Source organism: Sturnira hondurensis, unplaced genomic scaffold (genome assembly GCF_014824575.4).
Source record: "Sturnira hondurensis isolate 20B ecotype Veracruz unplaced genomic scaffold, ASM1482457v3 Scaffold0021555, whole genome shotgun sequence".
NCBI lineage: Eukaryota > Metazoa > Chordata > Mammalia > Chiroptera > Phyllostomidae > Sturnira > Sturnira hondurensis.
Window position 1 is genome coordinate 3,238,319 of NW_028094186.1, and position 21,589 is coordinate 3,259,907.

General features: G+C 50.7%; 1 protein-coding gene across 2 annotated transcripts in view; it reads left to right on the forward strand.

The window, feature by feature from the left end:
• Positions 1-14,694: 14,694 nt before the first annotated feature.
• LUZP1 (leucine zipper protein 1) overlaps positions 14,695-21,589 on the forward strand; it is an 84,900-nt gene continuing 78,005 nt past the window's right edge. Inside the window, exon 1 of one of the 2 annotated variants that reach the window (XM_037032708.1) lies at positions 14,695-14,914. The gene's annotated coding sequence lies outside the window, so the exon portion shown is untranslated. Of the gene's footprint in view, positions 14,915-20,326; positions 20,429-21,589 lie in introns of those variants that run through there. The other variant, XM_037032707.1, reaches the window with a different exon arrangement.

The window sequence follows — 21,589 nt, forward strand, 5'->3', positions numbered from 1 at the left end:
TCAATGTATGGTTGCCTCTCATGCGTCTCCTGCTGGGAACTGGCCTGCAACCCAGGCATGTGCCCTGACTGGGAATCGAACTGCGATACTCTGGTTCGCAGGCCCTCACTCAATCCACTGAGCTACACCAGCCAGGGCCAATTGCTCCCTCTTTATCCCCCCTCTGCCCTGCAGCCCCAACCCTCCGACATTCCCCCCTTAGTTCATGACCAGGAGTTGTACGTATACGTTCTTTGAGTTCTCTGTTTCCTATACCTCTCTCAGTCTATTTTATGCCTTCCAATTATGTTTCTTTTTCCCTGTACCTTCCCCCCCCCATTTCCTCCCTTCCACCTCCCCACTGAAAATCTCTCCATGTGATGTCCATTGTTCTGATTCTGTTCCTGTTCTAGTTGTTTGCTATCATGAGTTCAAATACTTCTTCCCAGCCCCTTCTTGCCTGCAAGATTTCTTTTGAGAAATCAGCTGATACGTCTTATGGGAACTCCTTTGTAGGTAACCGTCTCCTTTTCTCTTGCTGCTTTTAGGATTCTCTCTTTATCTTTAATTTGGGTGACTTAATGATGACTCACTTTGGTGTTCCTCTTGGGGTCCAACTTCTTTGGGACTCTCTGAACTTCCTGGACTTCCTGGAAGTCTATTTTCTTCACCAGATTGGGGAAGTTTTCCCTTATTATTTGTTCCAATAAGTTTTCCACCTTGTTGCTCTTCCCTTTCCCTTTCTGGTACCCATATAATTTGGGCAATGAAACATTTAAAGATGTCCTGGAGGTTCCTAAGCCTCTCCTCATTTTTTTGAATTCTTATTTCTTATTTCCATTCTGGCTGAATGTTTATTTCTTCCTTCTGCTCCAAAGCATTGATTTAAGTACTGGTTTCCTTCCTGTCACTGTTGGTTCCCTGAATATTTCACTTTATTTCATTTGTTTTCTCATTTTTTTTGACTAAGCTCAATCAGTTCTGTGAGCATTGTAATTACCAGGACCTTAAATTCTCCATCAGATAGGTTGGCTATCGCCTCATTGCTTAGCTTTCTTTCTGAAGCTTCGCTCTGTTCTTTCATTTGGGCCCTAGTTCTTTGTCTTGGCTCACCGGTCTGGTGGTTCTGGGTGACTGTTTCTTTAATTCCTTGGTTGTCAGAGCTCCATGAAGTTTGATGTTCTGGCACTTCTGATTGTTTATTGATTTTAGATTGGTTGTTATCCTCCTTTTGGTTGTTCGAGGAAGCAAAGGGTTCCTACCTACGCCTCCATCTTGGCCAGGACTCCAGTTTCTTTGTCTCTCAAACAGGGTTGTCTGTACCTAAGCCAATAGATGTTTGTGAGGATTAAATGAGGTAACGATTGTAAAATGCTTCACACAGTGCCTGGCACATAAGTGTTCAGTAAAATGCCATCTGTTACTCCCTGAGAGCTCTGAGCCAATTACAAAAGAAACTCAAATGCCTCCTTTTCAGGGGACTACCCTGACTAGAGGAAAGGTTCATAAACCCTTGAAAAACAGATTTATTGATGTGTAATTCACATGCCATACAGTTCGCCCATTGAAAGTGTACCATTCAGTGCCTTTTGGTGCACTCAGAGAGCCCCGTTCCTCACCACGATCAACTTTCATCGCTCCAGAGAGAAGCCCAGTGCCCGGCAGCCACCATTCCCTGCCTCCCTTGCCCAGATGGTCCCTAATCTGTTTTGTCTTTGGACTTGCCTGTTCTGGGTATTTCATACAAATGGAGCCATGCAATATTCGGTCCTTTGTGTCTGGCTTCTCTCATTTAGCGTGATGTTTTCACAGTTCACCCACATCGTAGCCTATTTCACTATTATGTTCCTTTTCATTGCCAGATGATGCCCTGTTGTGTGACTGCACCGTGCCTCATCTATTCACTCATCTGCTGGTGGACATTCGGGTTGTCGCCGCTTTTCGGCTACTGTGAGCAATGCTGCCACGAACAGCCTCGTACAAGCTTTTTCATGAACATATGTGTTCATTTCTCTTAGGGACGCACTCGGGAATGGACTTGCTGGGTCCTATGTAATCGGTGTTTACCCTTTTGCGGAGTTGCCAGACTGTTTTCCAAGGTGACTGCACCGTTTTACCTTTACGTTCCAAGGTGTCCACATCTTCACCAGTCCTCGTTGCCGTCTCTCTGATTATAGTGGTTCTAGTGGGTGTGAAATAGTATCTCACTGTGAGAGCAAACTTTTGTTTAAGGGCCAGACGGTAAATATTCTTAGGTTTACAGGTCACACCATCTCTGTCGTAACTACTCAACTCTGCCGTTGTAGCGTGAAAGCAGCCACAGGCAATATGTAAATAAACGAGCTTGGCTGCACTCCTACAAAATTTTATTTACTGAGCTAGGTGGCAGCCTGCAGGCTGTAACGTGCCGAGGCCTCTGATCTGGGAGAGCAGCCCTCCCCCGCACCATCTACCTAGACTTTCTCTGTCCCCTTCCCTGGCTTTATTCATTTTTTTATCATACACATTATTGATAACAATATATATGTATTAGTTCTTGCTTTTTGTCTGTCTGCCACTTCTAGAGGGGAAAGCAGGGATCGTATTTGTCAAGGTCACCGTTTGCTCCCCAGTACGTCAGTGTCTGGCATGTAGTCGATGCTCAATAAGTATTTGTTGGAGCGACTGACTAAACGGAACACCATTTCCAGGTTTCCATATGACTCATTCTCCACGTCTTTGTCTTTAAAGTGTTAAGATAAAGGGACTGGCTCTGGGGCTAGAACCTCAGAGATCACGAGGATTGGTGGCAGGTGGGCCCGAAGTCAGAGTCAGGGCAGTTCTGTCCTGAGTATAGCGCAGGCAAGAGTGATACAGGGTGCAGCCAAGAGGGGGCCCCATAAAAGGATTTGGAATGGTGCCCAGAGCTCAAGGTGTCTAGGAATATTGGAGAAACATATAAGATGTCCTCACCCCCTACAGGTGTGAGTTGGGGAAAGGGACACCTGGAGCAGGAACTCGCAGGGCTGTTTTGTACAGCCACAGCCTTGCAGCTAATCCATGGCAGGGTCATTTAACATATCTATAGCCCTTGGCAGGTCACTTGCATATGTTAAATGGCTGTGGCCAGGCTTGGAGTCAGGGGGATGAAGTCACTTCCCCTCAAGATGTAACTGGGGGGGAGGTCCCCTAAGCTACAGTACCTGCATGGGACCTTGAAGAAGATTGGTTCCAGGACATGGGGCCACACCTACCCAGACTCACGAGGGCAGCCCAGTAAACTTGGAATCATACAGGAATCCTGGCAGGTGTAACTGATTGTGGGAGGAGTCAGAAATGGGGGTACAGAGGAAGATTGGTGCGGGATTTAAACCCAGGCACAGCAGCTATTGAAGGGAGAACCCCGTGGCTTTGCCAGAGTGAGGACCCCTGCAGCCAGGTGAAGAAGAGAACCGTGCAGCTTTGCCAGAGTGGGGACCTCTGCAGCTTTGGTAGGAGAAGCCCCCGTGGCTTTGGGGTGCTCTCTTTGGCCACGTGGCCTGGGAAGCAGGAGAGACTTTGCCTGGAAAAATGGGTACAAAGAACTCTTGCCTGTAGACTGTGAGAAGGTGCCACATGACTTTGGATTAATTGGAGACCCTGCCTGGATGGCGACACAGCTGACAGTGTCAGCAGCCTGGAAAAACGGACGTGTGCTCTTTTCCTGAGTTACAGTACCCTGAATTAGGGCAGGGGGAGAAGGGAGCACTGTGTGTGTAGGTGGATATCCTGAAGGACTTTGACATTTTAATGAAGACGTTAGGTCACTACTTTAGGTCTGTATAGCATTAAATAAACATTTCCTTTCCTTTTCACAAATCTCTGGCATTGAGAGATGTCTTTCCAATTGGCAGTGGACAATTGAGCCCAGTAGGTGGTCTGGACGGTATTAATATGCCATCCTCCAGGGTCCAGGCCTGGTGTGTCTGTTCTGTAACAAGAGGAAAGTGAGGGAGCTGGCGGACCTCAGTGTCCCTAATGAGCTGTGGCTGCGGCTGCCCTTCTGCTCAGACGCCCCCTCCTGCACAGTCTCTGCAGTGACAAAGGAGATGGAAGCTTTGGAGAAAGAGCAGCTGTTTTCTGGTCTTCATTATGAAACGAAAGCTGCCCATTTGGATACTGTGCCTGGAGAACTGCACGCTAATTAGGCCATGCGAAGGCCAAATTTAAAATAAACTTGCTCTACAAAAATAAAAATAAAAATAAAAACTTGTTTTCTCAGATCAGAGAGGAAGGCTCCACTGGGGAAGATTCTCTGCCCTCCCCAACCCCCAACATCCTTGGCATGCTGCCAGTTCTTTCACACTTAGTCACACACACACACACACACACACAGAGCATGATGGGACAATGTAGGGGCAGTGGGAGTGGAGCCTTGCTGAGGACAGGATTATGCTCATTTCTGCTCTACGTGAGTGTGGCGGACACTGTGGGGTGCCCACCCCATGGTCATCTCCCTTCCTTGCTCACAGAACCCCAGATCAGTTCAAATGGCAACATGAATCCGGATTGGTTTAAACCAGTTGGGATACTTCTATTCCTTTTACTAAGGACTGGTCAAGGGATAGACATGCGACCCTCTTCTGGCCCATAGGATGCAAGTAAGGAGACCACCAGGTCGAATTTGCCAGGGACTAAGGGGGTTCCTCTGACCTGTGCTAACCAGAAAAGTACCCGGCAGACCAGGACAAGCTGGTCATGTAAGAAGTAAGGGCAAGTCTGGGGGTTTTGAGAAAGAGACTTCTTGCAGGAAAGAGAGACATGCAAGGGAAACAAAGGGCATCCTGCTTGGAAGCAGCCCTGGGAGGACGGAAAGGCAGGGCAGCTGCCCCGTGGGCCTGCAGGGAAACACTGCGGATGGCCTGAGGCTGGCAGAGGGGAAGAGCCAGCCCAGTTTCTTGACCACGTGAAGCGAATGAGGCTCAAGCATCCCTGGGACTCCCTGTCTCAGATTTCTTGTGAAGTGAGCCACATCCTTTCTTACAGTTTAAACGCTGTAGGCTGGGTTTTTCTGTTACTTGCTGCTGAATGCAGCCTGACGTACTGAAAGAGGGCAATCTCTCTCCTGCTACGTTGCCCTCCTGTAGGGGGGATGGTGGCAGGGTCGGGCAGCACGAGGCACTCTCAGCGTGGCACAGGCTTGAGGCCTTGGGCAGGGAGGTGGGGCCGGCTAAAGGGTGTTCCAATGTGATAAGCAGCTGGTGTTCATTGGCTGCTTGGAGAAGCCACCCAGGGGTTTCCGAGGCTGCTTGTGCACTTCCGGGGTCTGCAGGTTCCTCTGGCAGTGACGGGGCCGTGGCCGTAGTTTCAGTCTAGGTCTGTCCCACCCAAAGTGCACGCTCTTTCTCTTCACAGCAGTGTCTGGGCTACATCACCAGGAAGGATGCACCTCCTGGAACATTCTTGCTGACAGGGAGATTAGCGCCCATGACACACCCAGTCCACCTTCTGTCCACACTGACTGCTCCTCCCATTGCGCCCAAATCTGACTTCCAGTAACTTCCTCCTGCGCATCCCGATCCTGCACTTCCGGAACCTGCAGGCCGGGCTGCGCCTCCTCAGGCTGCGCTGCCCCACCAGCCTTTCTTCTCTTCACATAACTCAGGAAGGGGTGGCTCTTGAGGTCAAACTCAAAGCACTGGATCTTATATATATGCCCCCAGTGCTTTGAAGCTGGCCACACGCTCCCGCCCTCTGGCCCCTGATTCTGTGGCTGCACAATTGAACTCAAGGGGAGAACTTTTCACTGATCTACGCTACATTTCTTTTCAAGCAGCTTTTGAATCCTGATTCCGGCAGCTTCTATACGTGCCATTCCTCCCGGCTTTGTGGGATCCTCTTAGCCAATGAATCCCAATCATCAAAGAACTGTTCCCTCCTTTGGGGCCGGAGCCAGCGCCCTTGAACGACCTTGTCCAGGCTGGCATTGCCGAACATGGCAAGGACGCCTCCTCTGGCACAGCGAATGCTACGGATCCCCCACCCCACCCTGTACTAGTCAGGGCCCTCTAGAGAAATAGAACCACTAGGATGCACTTACACAGAGAAAGAGATTTATTTCAAGGGATTGCTTTACACAGTTGCAGAGGCCTGGTGCATCCAAAACCCGAGGGGCAGGCTGCTGGGCTGGACGTTCAGACGAAAGAGGACACTCGGAGTCCAAAGGCGGTCCGCTGGAGAGCGGGGAGGAGCCCGTACTCCTGACGGAGTCCAAAGGCCACCACCCTCTTCTTGTGTTCAGGCCTTCCACTGAATGAAACGAGGCCCGCCCAGCTTCTGCAGGGGCCGCCTGCTTTGCTCAAAGTCTACTGACGTAAATGTGTGTCTCATTCACAGAAATATCTAGAATAATGTTTGACTAAATGCCTGAGTGGCCCAGCTGTGGTGACACGTCAGATTAACCACCACCCCTCTCTTCGCAGCCAGGCTGCCTTCCAGCATACGCCGCTCAGACCTCTGATCTCTCATCAGACTCTGAGCCCTGCAGAGACTCTCATTGATCTTCGTACTCTTAGTACTTGGCCCACGGCCAGGGTTCAATTAAGGAGAGTAACAGCTAGCATTTATTGAGCTCTTACTGTGTGCCCGGGTACTGCCCTCAGCGTTTTATGAGCATTAACTCATTCAACCTGCATGAAGGTGTTCTTTTTATTATCCTCCAGATAAAGAACTGAAAGTCGTACGAAATTAAATTATTTGCCTAGGGTCACACTGCTAGTGTGTGGTGGAGTCGGAACTCAGGCCCATGCAGTTATACCCCAAATCCGCAGTATTCACCCCAGCAGGTGTGACCAGGGCCGAGGTGGCAGGTGGCTCAGGAGGACAGCGGAGCTACTTGTCCCAGCCCTTCCATTTCCTTGCTTAGTGCCTCTGTGCCTCTTCTGTACAACATGGGTAACAACAATGCCAGCCTTGTCATGCGGTCGGAGCCTGGCATTGCGGCCTTCAGAACCACAGGAGATGACTGAATGAGACCAGGTCCCAGGTTACTCAAGAGGGATTTTTGTTGAGCACCTACTATGTTCCAGGTACTTTACAGCCATTCTCTTGTTTAATCTTCACGTTAACCCTGAGAGGAGTCCATGTCTTTTTCCCCCTTTTACAGATGGGGACGTGGAACTTGGAGCACTGATGAGTCACAGGAGCAGGCTGAGATTATGCTCCTTCCCAGGGGTCACAAACTTAAGGGCCTGGAGGGCCCATTCACGAGCCAGTGAAGTACACTGGGTGTGATGCAATAGGGAGACATGCGGACCCTGGTGACTGGAGCTCACATGCCCTATCTAGAGGCGCAGGCCACTGCTCACCTCCACCTGACACGTGCCGTGCAGAGACGTGCCGGCTTTGCTGATTTTGAAGAGAGTAAGGAATCTGGGTTTTCTGTGCCATGTCCTTATTTTTAAACGTTGACAACTCATTAAAAAAAAAAAAAAACAACCCCAAACCAACAAAACCACTGTGCAAGTGTGCCAACCACAAAAGAGCCCGCCAGCCAGATTGGGCGCCTGGGCCGCCAGTTGGCAGCCACCCGGTGCTGTTGGCTGCGTCCTGTACCTGCCGTGGCAGTTGGGTCCTTCATGGAGCTCACAGGTTATCTGGGGAGCAAAGTGCACGAGCAATTGGAAGGCCAGACAGCCTGTTTTCCGCCGTGCCTGTCCTGGACTCCACCCTGGGCCCTGCCCCCTCAGCTCCCTCAGGTGCCATCCCAGCCACCTTCCTGTCACAGGAAGGGCTGGCCTATTGGGGGAGGGGAAGGCACAGTGTCCTGTTTACACTGCCACAGGGAAGGATCAGAGGCTAGCAGTCCCGTGCATCTGGGAGTCTTTTTTTTTAAGACCTCATTAAAAAAAATACTTTTTATTTACTTCTAGAGAGAGGGGAAGGGAAGGAGAAAGAAAGGGAGAGAAACATCAACATGTGGTTGCCTCTCACATGGCCCCCACTGGGGACCTGGCCTGCAACCCAGGCATGTGCCCTGACTAGGAATCAAACCAGCAACTCTTTGGTTCGGTGGTTGCTGAACCACACCAGCCAGGGCTGAATCTGGGAGTTTTAAAACGACAGTGCATTCATTGATGGGCTTCACCAGGGCCCCCTGCATTTTGCTCCCAAGGGCAGGAGCAGGGATTCCAGACCTGGGGGATATTAGATGGGAGGGAACCTCCAAGGTCATCCAGGACTGACCCCTCAGAGCACTAGCATTAGAGCAGCCGCTCACACATTCTGATTACTTTACCTCCTGATCTCCCACAGACTCAGTGACGTGGGAACTATTATACAATTATCTCCATTTTGCAGATGGAGAGACTGAGGCTCAGAATGGTTAGATAATTTGCCCAAGGTCTCACGGCAAATAAATAGTAAGGCCAAGATACAGAGCTAGGCACTGTGACACAAAAGCCAGTGGTCCTCACACCACCATCCGAAACCACGCTGCCGGCTGTTGCTTGACTCCTCCGCTCACGTTTCCGGTGACCTCGTGCTCACCACTCTTCTGCTCTTTAAGTATATCTATACTTGCCCAGCCTTAGCCAGGCCCTAGGCTGTGCCCTAGGCATTTAAAAAAATGCTTTATATCATGCTACCGTCACAACAGTCCTGAGTGCCCTTATTATACTCATTCTATACCTGAGAAAACCAAGGCTTAATGTGATGAAGAAACTTGCCCAAAGTTACGAAACTAGTAAGAGATAGGCTAAGATTCCAATGCAGATCTGTTCTTCAGCTCAGACTGAGAGCTTGCTTATGTTTTGGTTTCTGTCCTGAAGGAGCAGCCCTGATTCCTAGTTCTCCCACCTCTCTTCCCCAGAAGTCCTCTTCAGAAGGCGGGCATGCCCTGGCCGAGTAGCTCAGCTGGTTAGAGCAGTGTCCCAATACGCCAAGGTTGTGGGTTTGATCCCCTGTCAGGGCACATACAAGAATCAACCAGTGAATACATAAATAAGTGGAACAACACGTTGATGTTTCTCTCTCTCTAAAATAAACTTAAAAAAAAAAGCAGACACATTAGCCCTTGAGTCTTTTTTATACCAGAGTCAACATGCTGTTCAACAGTCCCTTCAACTATTCCTCATGAAATGTGGTTTTGTGGTCCTCCAGCCTCACCCCAGCCATAATTTTGTTCATCCTCCTGTGAATGAGTCACACTTTATTCATGTTCCTTTCAGTGTCCCTGTCCCAAATATCACAGAGGACGTGGGCAGACGTGGACAGGATGGCTACCACCTTCTCCACTGGGCATACGGTGCTATTAACGCAGCCCCAAACCCAAGGAAACATCTCCTGTGTACCGAGCACTGCTCCACACACTTGGGACAGAAAGCGAACAAGACAGCAGCTTCCCCGCCCTCCCAAAATTTACATTCTGCCCACTGAGATAGGTTCACACATCACTTAGTGAGCTTTGGATAAAGGTCCTGGAACGTCAGAGGTAGCAGACCCGATCTCTACCTGCTCGATTTCATAGATGAGGAACCTGAGCCCAAGAAGTGCAGTGACAGACCCTAGATTCTCCAGTGAGACAGAATCAACCTCTGCCTTTCTCTGAACCTCAGGCGCAGGTGAGGCCTGGGGCGTTAGCCAGGGAGGTAGACTGGGATGAAAACGCCACCCTTGAGAATTCTGCTAAGTGGATCAAACCTAGGCCTTTTTGCGCAAAGCTGTCGTCAGAAATCCCCGTGTATTCCATATATGACCGCGAGGTGGCGCAGGAGCACCAGTGAAAGGCGCAGAAATCCAGGTGGGTGGGCGTCTTCCTCATTCACAGTCATTTTCCTTAGCTAGTAAGAGAGATTGACAGCCTGCTCTGGACAGCGTGAAGGCAACGGTATGCATTATATGCGTACAGAGAGGTGAATTCTCCCTCAACCAAGGATGGTCGTTAAAAGCTTGAACACAGGCCCTGACCCGTGTGGCTCACTTGGTTGGCCGTCAACTGGCAAAGGGAAAAGTGGTCGGTTCAATTCCCAGTCAGGGCGTGTGCCAGGGTTGACGGTGTGGTCCCCAGACGGAGCACATATCAGGCGCAGCCAATCGATATTTCTCTCCCTTTCTTTCTCCCTTCCTTGCCCTCTCTCTAAAAATAAAATCTTTAAAAAAAAAAAACCTTGGACACAGGCATCACACAGACTTGGCAGGAAATCCAGCCACTTATCACATCACCCCCCTGACACCCAGAGTGGCTGTAAGATAACGTGCTCATTTCCCAGGGTTCTCCCAAGAGCCAGGGTTGCTGACGCTCCCTTCCTGCCGGGCTCCTTTTCCAGGTGGACGGTAGGTAAACCCTCCTTCCTGGCAGAGAAGTCTCCTTCAGGCGGCAGGAAGGTGAGGTTAACGGAATCTGACAGCCTCGCAGCCCTGCTCAGGCCTGGCAGCTCGTCCACGTATTTGTTCATCTTATGTCACACCCTGAACGGCACGTGCAAAAGCTCTCAGGCTGGGAACTGTGAACGTGTGGGGCAACGGGGCCAAGGATGCCTGAGAGGAAAGGGAGGGTTGGAGAAAATAGGTTGGGTTTCCGGGACTACAGCAAGCTATTGACTTTGAACTTTAAACTGGGAGCAACAGGGAGCTCCTGAAGATGATCCTGCAGGGAAATGAATGACTTGGTGAGACCAGTTGAGAGCAATCACTCTGGCTCTCAAGTGGGGAGAAATGAAAGGAGGAGTGGAGGTGGGGGGGGCCTTGAGGCAGAGAGACCAACAAGGAGGCCGAATAAATAAGAGCTGCGGGTTGGACTGGGGTGATGGGAGTGGGGTCTGATTTTCCAGCCATTCAAAGCCTCTGATCAGCTGGAGGCACCCTCAGTAAAACTTGTCTCGCCCTGAGATGGTTCCCATAGGGTAAGGGGCTGCCCTGGGGCCAGGCCGGAGGAGTAGGAGACCCAGCATTAGGTGATTCTTAGAGGATCTTTGATGAAAGCAGACAGTCTAAGAAGAGAGAGGTTGGCTTAAAGAGAGAGGCAAGATCCTAGGTCAGGTTGGAGGGGTAAGGCAGTGTAGTCCAGTGGTTAGGAACACATAATGACATCACAAATCTCTATCGTGTCCCAGCTCTGCCACTTCTTAGCTATGTGACCAATGATAGGTCACTTTGCTTCTCTGATNAGGTGATTCTTAGAGGATCTTTGATGAAAGCAGACAGTCTAAGAAGAGAGAGGTTGGCTTAAAGAGAGAGGCAAGATCCTGGGTCAGGTTGGAGGGGTAAGGCAGTGTAGTCCAGTGGTTAGGAACACATAATGACATCACAAATCTCTATCGTGTCCCAGCTCTGCCACTTCTTAGCTATGTGACCAATGATAGGTCACTTTGCTTCTCTGATCCGCAATTTTTTCAACTGTCAAATACGATTATGACTAGGGCTCAGCCCTTGAAGCTGTTGTGGGGGCTGGACAAGGTAGTGTGCATAAAACTCATTCCAGTACTTTCCACCCAACATGTGGAACCCAATGGGGGGGCTTCCGGTTCTCAATTCTGCCCCCCCCCCGCCCCGAGACAGAGCCTTTTGCTGTGGCACCACGGTCATTCTTGCTCCAGGCCAGCACGGCTCCAAAGACAGGCCAGCCTCAGCTGCATACCACACTGAATTAGGCCAAAGGAGCAAGAATTGCTCCTTCCAGCCAGAAGCAAAGGATAATGATTTGGTCAGCCCAGGGTCACATTCTGGGGGAAATGTACCATTTCTCTTCTACATTTTGAAGCATTAAAAATTAATCTCCTTGCTCCAGGAGTCTCTGGTGAGATTCTGTTTTACTTTGTTGCTTTCTTTCTTATTTCGTGGACACTTGTACGGTGCAATCGCTCCACAGTGCCAGTTATTGTGGACAGTGTATTCTTTTCTGTGATCTTTAAGGCGACTTTCTTATGTAGGTACCACTTGTTACTGTCTCCGCTGTGTAAATGAGGAAGCCGTAGCTGGAAAAGATTAACGAATGTACCTGGGTCTGTGAAGCTCCAGCCCCTTTGCTCCTCAGTGTGACACTTACCTGCCCTGTGGACAACCAGTGGAAAGGTACCCAGGACCCTGGGTTATTCCCCCAACTTCTCCCCAGAATTCTCCAGTGAGTAGGATGCCAAGGCTCATCTAGTCCAAAAACCAATAAGGAAAATAACCACATGACACGGGGCCCAGGAATTGTCATCCAGCTCTTGCTGGGACACAGTACACTGTATTAGTTGTGTGTTTGGGGTCCCTTGTGTAATGCATTCGTCTGAGAGTTTAGTGCAGGGAAAAATTCATCTCTCTGAAATCGCAGGCCTGATTCTTCCAGTCGGGCTACAGCAGTAGCTAATTTTTACACAGAATTTATTAAGTGACAGACCTGCTGTAAGAACTGAATGTGCCTTAACTCACTTAATCCTCTCAATGACCCCAAGAGAGGGGTGTTTATTATTATATCATCCCCATTTTTCAGATGAAGAAACAGAAGCACAGAGAAGTTCTACAACCGCCTGAAGTCACGTGATTAGTAAGCGGTAGAGCTGGGCTTCAAAAAACGCAGTCCGGCTCCAGGATCTGCTCTTCATCACATGTTTACAACTTCCCATGTAATCTGTACCTCATCCTGTTTCCCTCTTTGCTTTGACTGCCGGGGAACTCAGAACCCCGGTTTTTGCTCTGGCACAGTTGCTAACCTTAAAAAACTTAGCCTGGCCTTTCTGCTATAATTAGTCAATTTTTCATCTGTCTTCGTTTCTTCTCCACTGGCCTTTGGTCCAGCCTTTCATTACTCTTTCATTCATTCTCTTTAATTATCCATCAAATAGGCTTTGAGGCTGCAATAGAAACCACCTCAAAACCATTTGGGAATAGGCAGGAAATAATGCATCAGTGAGATGAGCAGAGACTGTTTCTGACCCGTCGAGCCACCTGGGCACAGTTGGTGCCAGACGGATGTCTTTGGAGCCTCCCCTGAGTGATTGCCACCGTGCTCCATGATGTAGAAGGTAAAACAATGAGCCCACGTTAGTCCCAGGGGTAGCTGAGTTATGCTAACTGCTGGAATAGTGAAAGCCTGAGATTGCAATGCCTAAGTCCAATAGAATCTAGTTCAACGTGTGCCCCGTTCAGCCAAGTGACTGTGTGAGACCCAGACTGACCAGGGCTCTGCCACGTTCAACTGTGGTTTCCAAGGTCCCCCTGGTGTTGGCATCTGGTTGGCAGATGGGAGAGAAAGGGGAAGGGGAAAGTTTAGAGAAAGCAGACACACTTATTAACTTGGATTTGGAAGGGAAACATCTTTGTGAACAACCGACTTTGTTTTGGCTCACAAGGAACTTAAAATTATTGCGCCACCCACCCTTGGAAAATGTCTAAGGAGACCACGCAACATGTATAGTGGTCTTCCTTCGTCTACAGGGAAAATGGAGTGTTTATATTTTAGACCAAACGTATTTACTCAGCAGGGAAATGAGCCGTTATGGGAGGGAGAAAGTTCATCATGATGGGAAGTATTCAAGCAGAGGCTGAATTTTCACTTGGCTAAAGCTTCTAGAAGTTAAGCTAAATACCTCCTATCAGTTCTAACTTTGAGCTTCTGTGCTAGGCTCCATGGTCATCTCTGAGCATCTGAGCATGTATTTTGTGCCAAGCTCCAGCTGGGGCTTTGGTGACCTAGGAACAAATGAGACAAGATGCTGGCCCTTGGGTTACTCAACTGTAATGAGTTGAAGCAAGGTATCTGGGAAGCAGGAGAGTAGAAGAGTCTGAGCTCTGGCAACAGGAGACTGGAGTTTAATTCCCAGGTCTGTTGCCTTGTGGCTGTGTGACATTGGAGAAGCTACTTGGCCTCTCTGGTCCTCAGTTTTCTCATTTATTTATTTACTTGTTTATTTTACATATTTTATTTATTTTTTAGAGAGAGGGAAAGAGAGGGAGAGAAACACTGTGTGTGCTTGTGGTTGCCTCTCTCACACCCTCTCCTGGGGACCTGGCCCACAACCCAGGCAATTACCCTGACTGGGAATCGAACTGGCAATGCCTTGGTTCGGAGGCAGGCACTCAGTCCACTGGGCCACAACAAGACAGTTTCTTCATTTATCAAATAGGCATAATATTTATCTTCATAGATTCTGAGGATTCATTGATCAAATAGTTTTAGGGCATTTGTAGTACAGGCCTGCCTGGTATGTAGTAAGTATTTTATTAGCAGTAATATTTGTGTGATGACCTTGGGTAAGTCGCTTTACTGTTTAAAGCCTCAGTTTTCTCATCCGCAGGATGGAGTTAATAAACTCACACCGTGGGGTTGGACTTGCTGTGTTGTGGGGTCCGGGGGGGGGGGGGCGTCTGCCGTCTTGTCTCTCAGCTTCCTCGTGGGGTAAGTGGGTCGAATCACACCCAGCCGTGAGGACTGGAGGATCGCGGACCCACCGCCAGCACCGTTCAGGCACCGAGGAGGAACCAGAGTGAACCGGGACGGGGACGCGGCTGCCTGGCTGCGCTCCCGGGGAAGGAGGTTTGCGCTGGGTCCCATCCCCCGGCCGGTCCAGCTCAGGAAACGCGGAGAGAAAGCCAGGAACCAGGCCTGCCAGGCCCCGCGGCCCCTCAGCGCCGTCCCTCCTCCCCCGGCCTCGACTGCAGGAAGCCGGCTGGCGGGAACGCCCTGCCGGGTGGGTGGGAAAGGCCGAGAGCTCGCCGCCCCGCCGGCTTCCCAGGCGCGGAGCTGTCACTGCGGCAAACGTGCCGCCCTGCCCCCGCCACCCGCTCGCCAGCGCTCCTGGTGCATTCTGCCCAGTAGTATTTCGTGGAAGTGCTGCAGCCTGATCCCTGGGCGGCCGGCCGGAGCGGAGAGCTTGTGTCCTACAGGCGCCGTCACCCCGGCACGGAGCCCACGCCGCTGGGGCTGGGCCAGGGAGGGAGAGGTGTCCAGCCCTCTCTTTTGGGAGATGAGATGCTGAGGCCTGAGGAGGGTTTGTAGGTGAGTGGTCCAAGGTCACGGCTAGAAAAAAACAGAGCTAGGATCAACCCGTGCTCTGTCTGGACTCTAAAGTTTGTGCCTTGAGTCTGTGGTCATGATCCAGCTTCTTGAGGGGGTTCAGGGGGGTCAGGTTCTTGCGGAAGTTCAGGAACAGGAGGTCAGAATCTGGGGGCTATTGATGGCCTCCCAGAGGTCGGTAAAGCCCTTGGTTTGGCGTGTAGCATGTTGTGTATTGCATTTTTGCTCAGAGTTTCAAAGGTGCCAGTGACCCCCAAAGGGTTAAGAGCCACAGCTCTCCAAGGCCTGCAGGTTCCTCCCTGCTGCAAGAGGGGAGAGGGCCGGAGGTTCCTCCACAGTCAATGGCATCTTGAGAATACCTCTGCAGGGCCCTGCTGTTACTCTGCAGGGCTTGGAGTCGACCCCAGGACCTTTCTCTGGGGTCTTGAAAATCTTTCTGTAGTGTCCTAGGGTATGTCTGGGGATTTGAGGTCCCCATGGGGCCCTGGTATCTCTTTCTGAGGCTCTCAGAATCTCCCTCTAAGGTCCTATATGATCCTGCACGGCACGAGTTCTAAAGTTGGGCCTCAGGATGCCTACGAACCCACTGAAATTGCAGGCATGACTTTTGTGCATTTTATATATGTAGTTTATGGGAGAGGTTTCATGGATTTTACCAGATTCTCAAAGGGGGCTCCTAAACCCCAAAGCTAGGAAACGCATTGCATCGGAGGATTCGGTGTTAGACTTTGATCCCTGCTCATGAACAAGAGTCAGGGAAGTGTGAGATGGGAGAGATAAAAGGCAGTGTTGTTTAGTGGATAGAACATGGGCAATGGAGCCAGGCATTCTGGGTTAAAAATCCCAGCGTTTCCCCTTACCATCTGTGTGACCTTGAGTACATTTCTTAACCTCTCTGAGCCTCAAGGCTACCTCCTTTAGGAAGACTTCCCTGTGTCCTGGATTGAGTTAGGTCCCCACTTTGTATCCCTGAACACCTCATAGCACCTGGCTTGATACTTTGTGGCACTTAATGCAGTTGTTATGAAGTGATTAATGATGTTCCATGTTGTCTCGTCTCTCCAGACCTTTGCTGTCTTACAGTGTGTGCGGTGCCTGGCACATGTTAGGCTCTCAGCCATTTGTTGCGAAATAAAGGAGTAAAGGAATGGTGGGATGCATGGCAGACACTGCACTGGGGGCAGAAGGGGCAGAAGGGTCAGAAATGAACAAGCATCATTCCCATGCTTGAGGAGGCCCCAGGCTAGTGGGGGGAGCAAGGAAGACTCTCCTAAATGCTTTAATGGGGGTGGGAGTGGGGGTGGGGGCGGGTAAATCCTAATGGGGATACACAGTAATGAGGAAAGCACCAAGAGACCCTAAGATGAGTGAGACTTCGTCCTGGAAGAGCTGACCAAAAGAGCTTTTGTGTTATGTGTTGCCACTTACAAAGCACTTAACTTATATAAAATATCCAGGTATGCCCTCATCTGACAGAGATGGGGAAATCGCTGCTGAGAGGAGTTCAGTGTCTTGCCCAAGGCCACCCAGGCCATCATGGCTGTCGAATGCACAGTTCACTGGCTTCGTAATTCAGCCCACGTCCTTCAGGAATCGGGCTTTGATGTTGTCAAGGTCTTGGTTTGCATCCATTAGATGTGAGACTTTGAGCAAGTTCCTTTACCTCCTTGAGTATTGTTTTCCTAGCCTCATAATCTGTATGGGATAGTAACTATAAAGTGTCCAGTGCAATGCTTGTTTTATAGCAAAGGATGTGTAAATGTTTGTTGAATGAATGAATGAAATATAGGCGTCAGTGGGTAGCCTGAAATGTGAGTTGACTTAAAATCACGACTTTTGGGGGATAGTAGGGGATTTTAGGGTGATTTTATCCCTTTCCACTTTCACTTTCTACAAGTCCTGTGGGCCTTAGCACTGGCCTCAACCACAATGTTATATTTTATTGTTTGCAAACCAACAAAAATGAACCAACCCCTTTTCCCTGATGACTAAGTAACAGAACCTCCTTATAAAAAATTTAAATTACAGCCTTGGCCGGTGTGGCTCAGTTTGTTGGGCATTGTCCCTCAAACCCAAAGTTTGCCAGTCCAGTTCCCTGGGGGGGCAACATGCCTGGGGTGCAAGTTCCATTGCCTGGGGCGCACAGGGAAGGCAACCAATCAGTGTTCTTTTTCACATCAGTGTTTCTCATCCTCTCTTTCTCCCTCCCTTCCCCTCTCTCCAATAAAATAAAATAAAATATTTTAAAAAATTAAATTGCAGAAAGATATAATGAGAAAACGAAAGTGCAGATTTGGGCTCAGCAGGCACAAGACACTGACATATCATTATTCTTTGGGAGGTGGGGAAGGGCAGGGGACAGGGAGCAAAAAACTTTCTCCTGCTTAAAAGTATCTCCTACTGGCCCTGCCACGGCTCCTGGGAGTTCTGTTAGGAGTCTTGCCTTTGGCTGTAGCATTGAAGGCTCAAGTGCAGCTCGGGGCTCAGGTGGGGGCAGAAGCTGAGGGTTTCTGGGCAGCAGCTGTCCCTGCAGTGGCATGAAGAGTGAGATGTGGCCTGTGGCACTTTCTGTGATTCAGATGCCCACTGCTGATTGGTCTGGTGGCTGTGTTTTCATCCCCTTCCTTCCCTCTTAGTGTTAAAGTAGAGCCTTTTTGGAAAGTTCCTGCTGCCAAGCAGTGTCACCTCAATAAATTAGATACAAAGGGGGGAAAAACAGTTCCTGAGTCCCTACTACACACACACACACACACACACACACACACAGAAACACAATTAAAGAGTAAGAAAGGTGAAAGCCTATTTAGTTCTCTATGTTCTCTATATTTTATGCGTGCATTAAGTATATATTAGAGTTATAACCATGGGATCCTACTACACTTGTGATTCTGCAACTTACTCTTGCCATTTAACAATACCTAGTAGGTACTCTTTCTTTTCTTTTTAAAAAATATTTTATTTATTTATTTATTTTTAGAGAGGGGGGAGGGATGGAGAAAGAGAGGGAGAGAAACATCGATGTGTGAGAAGAACATCCGTCACATGAATCAGATCAGTTGCCCCGCCCCCGCCCCCAAACTGGGGACCTGGCCTGCATCCCAGGGGTGTGCCCTGAATGGAATCAAACCGGTGACCTTTGGGGTTTGTGGAACGATTCTCAACCCACTGAACCACACCACTCGGGGCTAGATACATTGTCTTCCCTGTTTGTGAAAATCTACCTCATTCCTTTTACCGGTTGAGCTTCTTGAGCTCAGGACTATTTAGTTAGCTCGGCAGTCCAGAGGCCAGCTCCTGAGAGGCCTTACTGGGAAGACATCTTGAAATAGTTACAGCAGCCACCATATACTGTCATGGACTAGGTGCCACGCTTTGAACTAAGCTCTTTCACATGTCATTTCATTTAATTCTCATGGCCACTGTATGAGATAGGTACTATTTTTATTCCTACTTTTCAGGTGAGAAACTGAGGCACAGAGACTTGGAAGTCCAAGGTTGCATACTGGTAAGTGGCGGAGCTGAGATTTGAACCCTGATCTGTCCTGTGACAAAACTTTGGTGTGAATAAATGAATAAGTGGTTGATGGGGTCGTGGATCTTGGGGAGGTAGCTCTGTCTTCAGAACCTCCCCTTAAGTCCTGTGTTCTCTCTTCCATGGGTTTGCAGTGCTTGTCATCAGCATCAGGGCAAAGGAAGGACTCAGTAAAGCCCCTTTTTCTGTCTGTAGCAATCCTGCTTTTCCTGGGAAGTAGCATTTTTGAATTTCCTATTCTAAAAATAAGCCTTAATTTGTTCGGGGCCCTTGAGGATCAGCCCAGGCATTTCAGGACAGCCATTTGCCTGTCCGCAGAGCAGGAAATTAATCAGAATCCCAAAGCCCGTTCCCTCTTCCCACAGGCCAGTACTCTGGAAACGCCCAGTGCCTTGCTGCAGTCCTCCTGGAGGACTGCGGAGATGCCAAGAGCAGTTTAACACAGATCCACCGCTCTGTAAGGAAAGTGAGAGGAGAAAGGCACGAAGAAGAAAGGGAGAAATGGGTCAGCTCTGCTGCAAAGAATTTGCAGAGAAAACTCGCGGCTGTCCTCACCTTTGAGGAGTGCCAACGACAGAGACACCCTGGGGTGTCAGATGGGGTCTAGAAACTGGAGCGTTGGTTGCCTGTTCCAACCACAACCCTCTCCGCAGGGCCACTTTCAGGGAGCCTTTCTCCCTCAGGACTTAGGACTCTCCTGCTATCTAATGACTAGGAGATTACCTCTAGGGGTGCTATGTGGTATTACAAGCTAGAAAAAAATATTGATGATGATAATAACAAAAATAAGAATGACAGCTACATAGTTTGTGGAACATGTGTGGGTTCTGACATCAAGGGAGGGAGGAAGTGCTGAGAAACAAAAGGAAGATCAATTTGATCCAAGTTGAAAATGTGTTCATGACTACGTTAGAGTCAAACACAATGCCATGGATATTCAGAGCAGGGAGGGTCGACTCCTGGCTGGGGAAAACTAGGCTCTGTTGAGATGAGACAGCAAGGGAAGAGAATGAGCAATGGGGCAGATGTGGGAAAGCAGTGGGTGTGCTAGAGGAAGTTTGGATAAACTCTACAGTGGGTATGTGTGTGTGTGTGTGTGTGTGTGAAGGTAGGAAGAGATCAGACCAGGCCAGGGATTTTGACTTTATTACACAGGCAATAAGGAACTTACACAAGAGATGTCTCAAGAGACCAGCTGTGCTGCTGCAGAGAGGAAGCAGCCCTCAGAGTATCTATGCCCCGGCTTGTGAATACAGCTCTGTGCCAGTACGTGGGAGGGCATCTACCTGGAGAGTCTCTGGCCGTGTCCTGTACCACGCTGGGTGTGGGTCTTGGGCTACTTTCAAAAGCTCCCCTCCCCATCTCTCTGGGCTCTAGGCAAGGTCCACAGGAAACGTGTTACAGAATTATTGGAGGGGCTCTTGAGATGATCTGGTTATCACTCCTTTCCATTTTAAAGAAGTTGAAAGTGAGGGATGGGAAAGGACTTGTCTAGGATCACACAATGAATTAATAGCAGAGCTGGGGACTAAAACTATGCCTCCTTAGGCCAAGCAGAGCTCCTTGTCCACATTTGCTGAGTAATAGAAATAGCATTTGTTGAGCGATTACTCCATACCAGGCACAGGGCTAAACACCTTTACGTGGATTATCTCACTTAATCCTCACAACCCCTCAGAGAGTGCCCTTTCTTGCATGCAGGATATCTTGTCTCCCATTTTGATTTCCCACCGCGTTTACAACTTGGCGGAGTCCAAGTCCTGAGAAGGGGATGAAAGGACGGAGGGGGCGGGGCGAACAGGCCAGCCCCACCCCTCACCGCAGACCCCGCCTTAAAGGACGCTGACGTCACCATTTGGGACCGCCCCTCATTGTCAGTCCCGGGGAGCCAGAGGAGGCGCCGGCCGCTGGGACCGGATCGCCGGAGCCTTCGGCTGGCGGGAGCGTGGGCCGGAGTCGCGGAGGTGAGGGGTCCGTGGTGGGGCGGCGGGAGCGCGGTGCGGGAGGCCAGGGCGGCTGGGCTAGAAGAGAGATGGGCGCCCGGAGTGGATTGCCTGCCCCGCGGAGGAGTCGGGGCACCCGGGGGCGACGGGGCAGAACCGACGGGCGCACCCGGGGGAGGGCTTGGGGGGTATGTGGACTTGAGGTGGGGGGAGAGTTTGAGTGGAATTCTGGAGGAAGAACTCGGAAGGGGAGATCTTCGTGAGCGAGACCTTGAGAATGTTTTTGGAGTTTTTGAAGGGGGAGGGAAGGTTTTGAGAGACTTCGCGGTGGGAACGAGAATCTGAGGAGAAATGTTTGGAGCAGGGAGCTGAGGGGATGTTTTATTGGGGGGGCGGAGGAAGAGTTTTAGGGTTGAGTTTGGGATTCGGGTGGAGAGCGCGCCGGGCCGGGTGGGGGCGGGGAGCGGCGCGGCGGGGCGGTGGGCCGGGGCCGCCGGGGAGGGGGCTGCGCGGGGCCCGCGGGCACCCGGGGAGGAAGGAAGTGATCTTACAGGAAGAGCCCGGGAGCTCCCGAGGAGGAGGAGGAGGAGGAGGGAGGTCTGGGAGGGCTCGGGCCGGCGTGCGGGACCGGCTGCGGGACCGGGCTGCGGGGGCGCGGGCTGGACGGGGAGGGGTCCCGCCGCGGCCGCCGCTGCCGCCGCGGCCGCAGCTGTCGGCCCGCCTCGCCGGCCCGCGCCCTGGCGTTTGCTGGTCTCACAGCCAGACCGCCGGGCCGGGAAGGAATTTGAGGCATTCGCTTTGTTTAAGTTGCCAGTAGACAGTCCCGAGGACTAATTAATGGTGGAATCTGCAGGGGACGCGGGCGAGCTGGGCCCGGGCGGACCCCCGCCCGCCGCCGCCGCCGCTGCCGCCGCCGCCGCAGCGGTGAACTTTCCGCAGCGCACGCGGCCCGCCTCCTTGCGCTCCCCCACCCCTGCCCGGGCCGGGAAGGAGCCATGGCTTCCCGAAGCGCAGGAATGAAGTGCGGTTTCTGGAGCCGGTGGCTTCGGAGGCTTCCTGCAGGGAACCCGCGCCCCGGAGCGGCCCGGCGAGGGGTGCCGAGTCCGGTTTAGCGCTCTGTGAGGTGCCTGCGGTTTCTCTTCATAACCTTGGAGGAGGCTCTGTGAGCTGGAGAGACTCTCT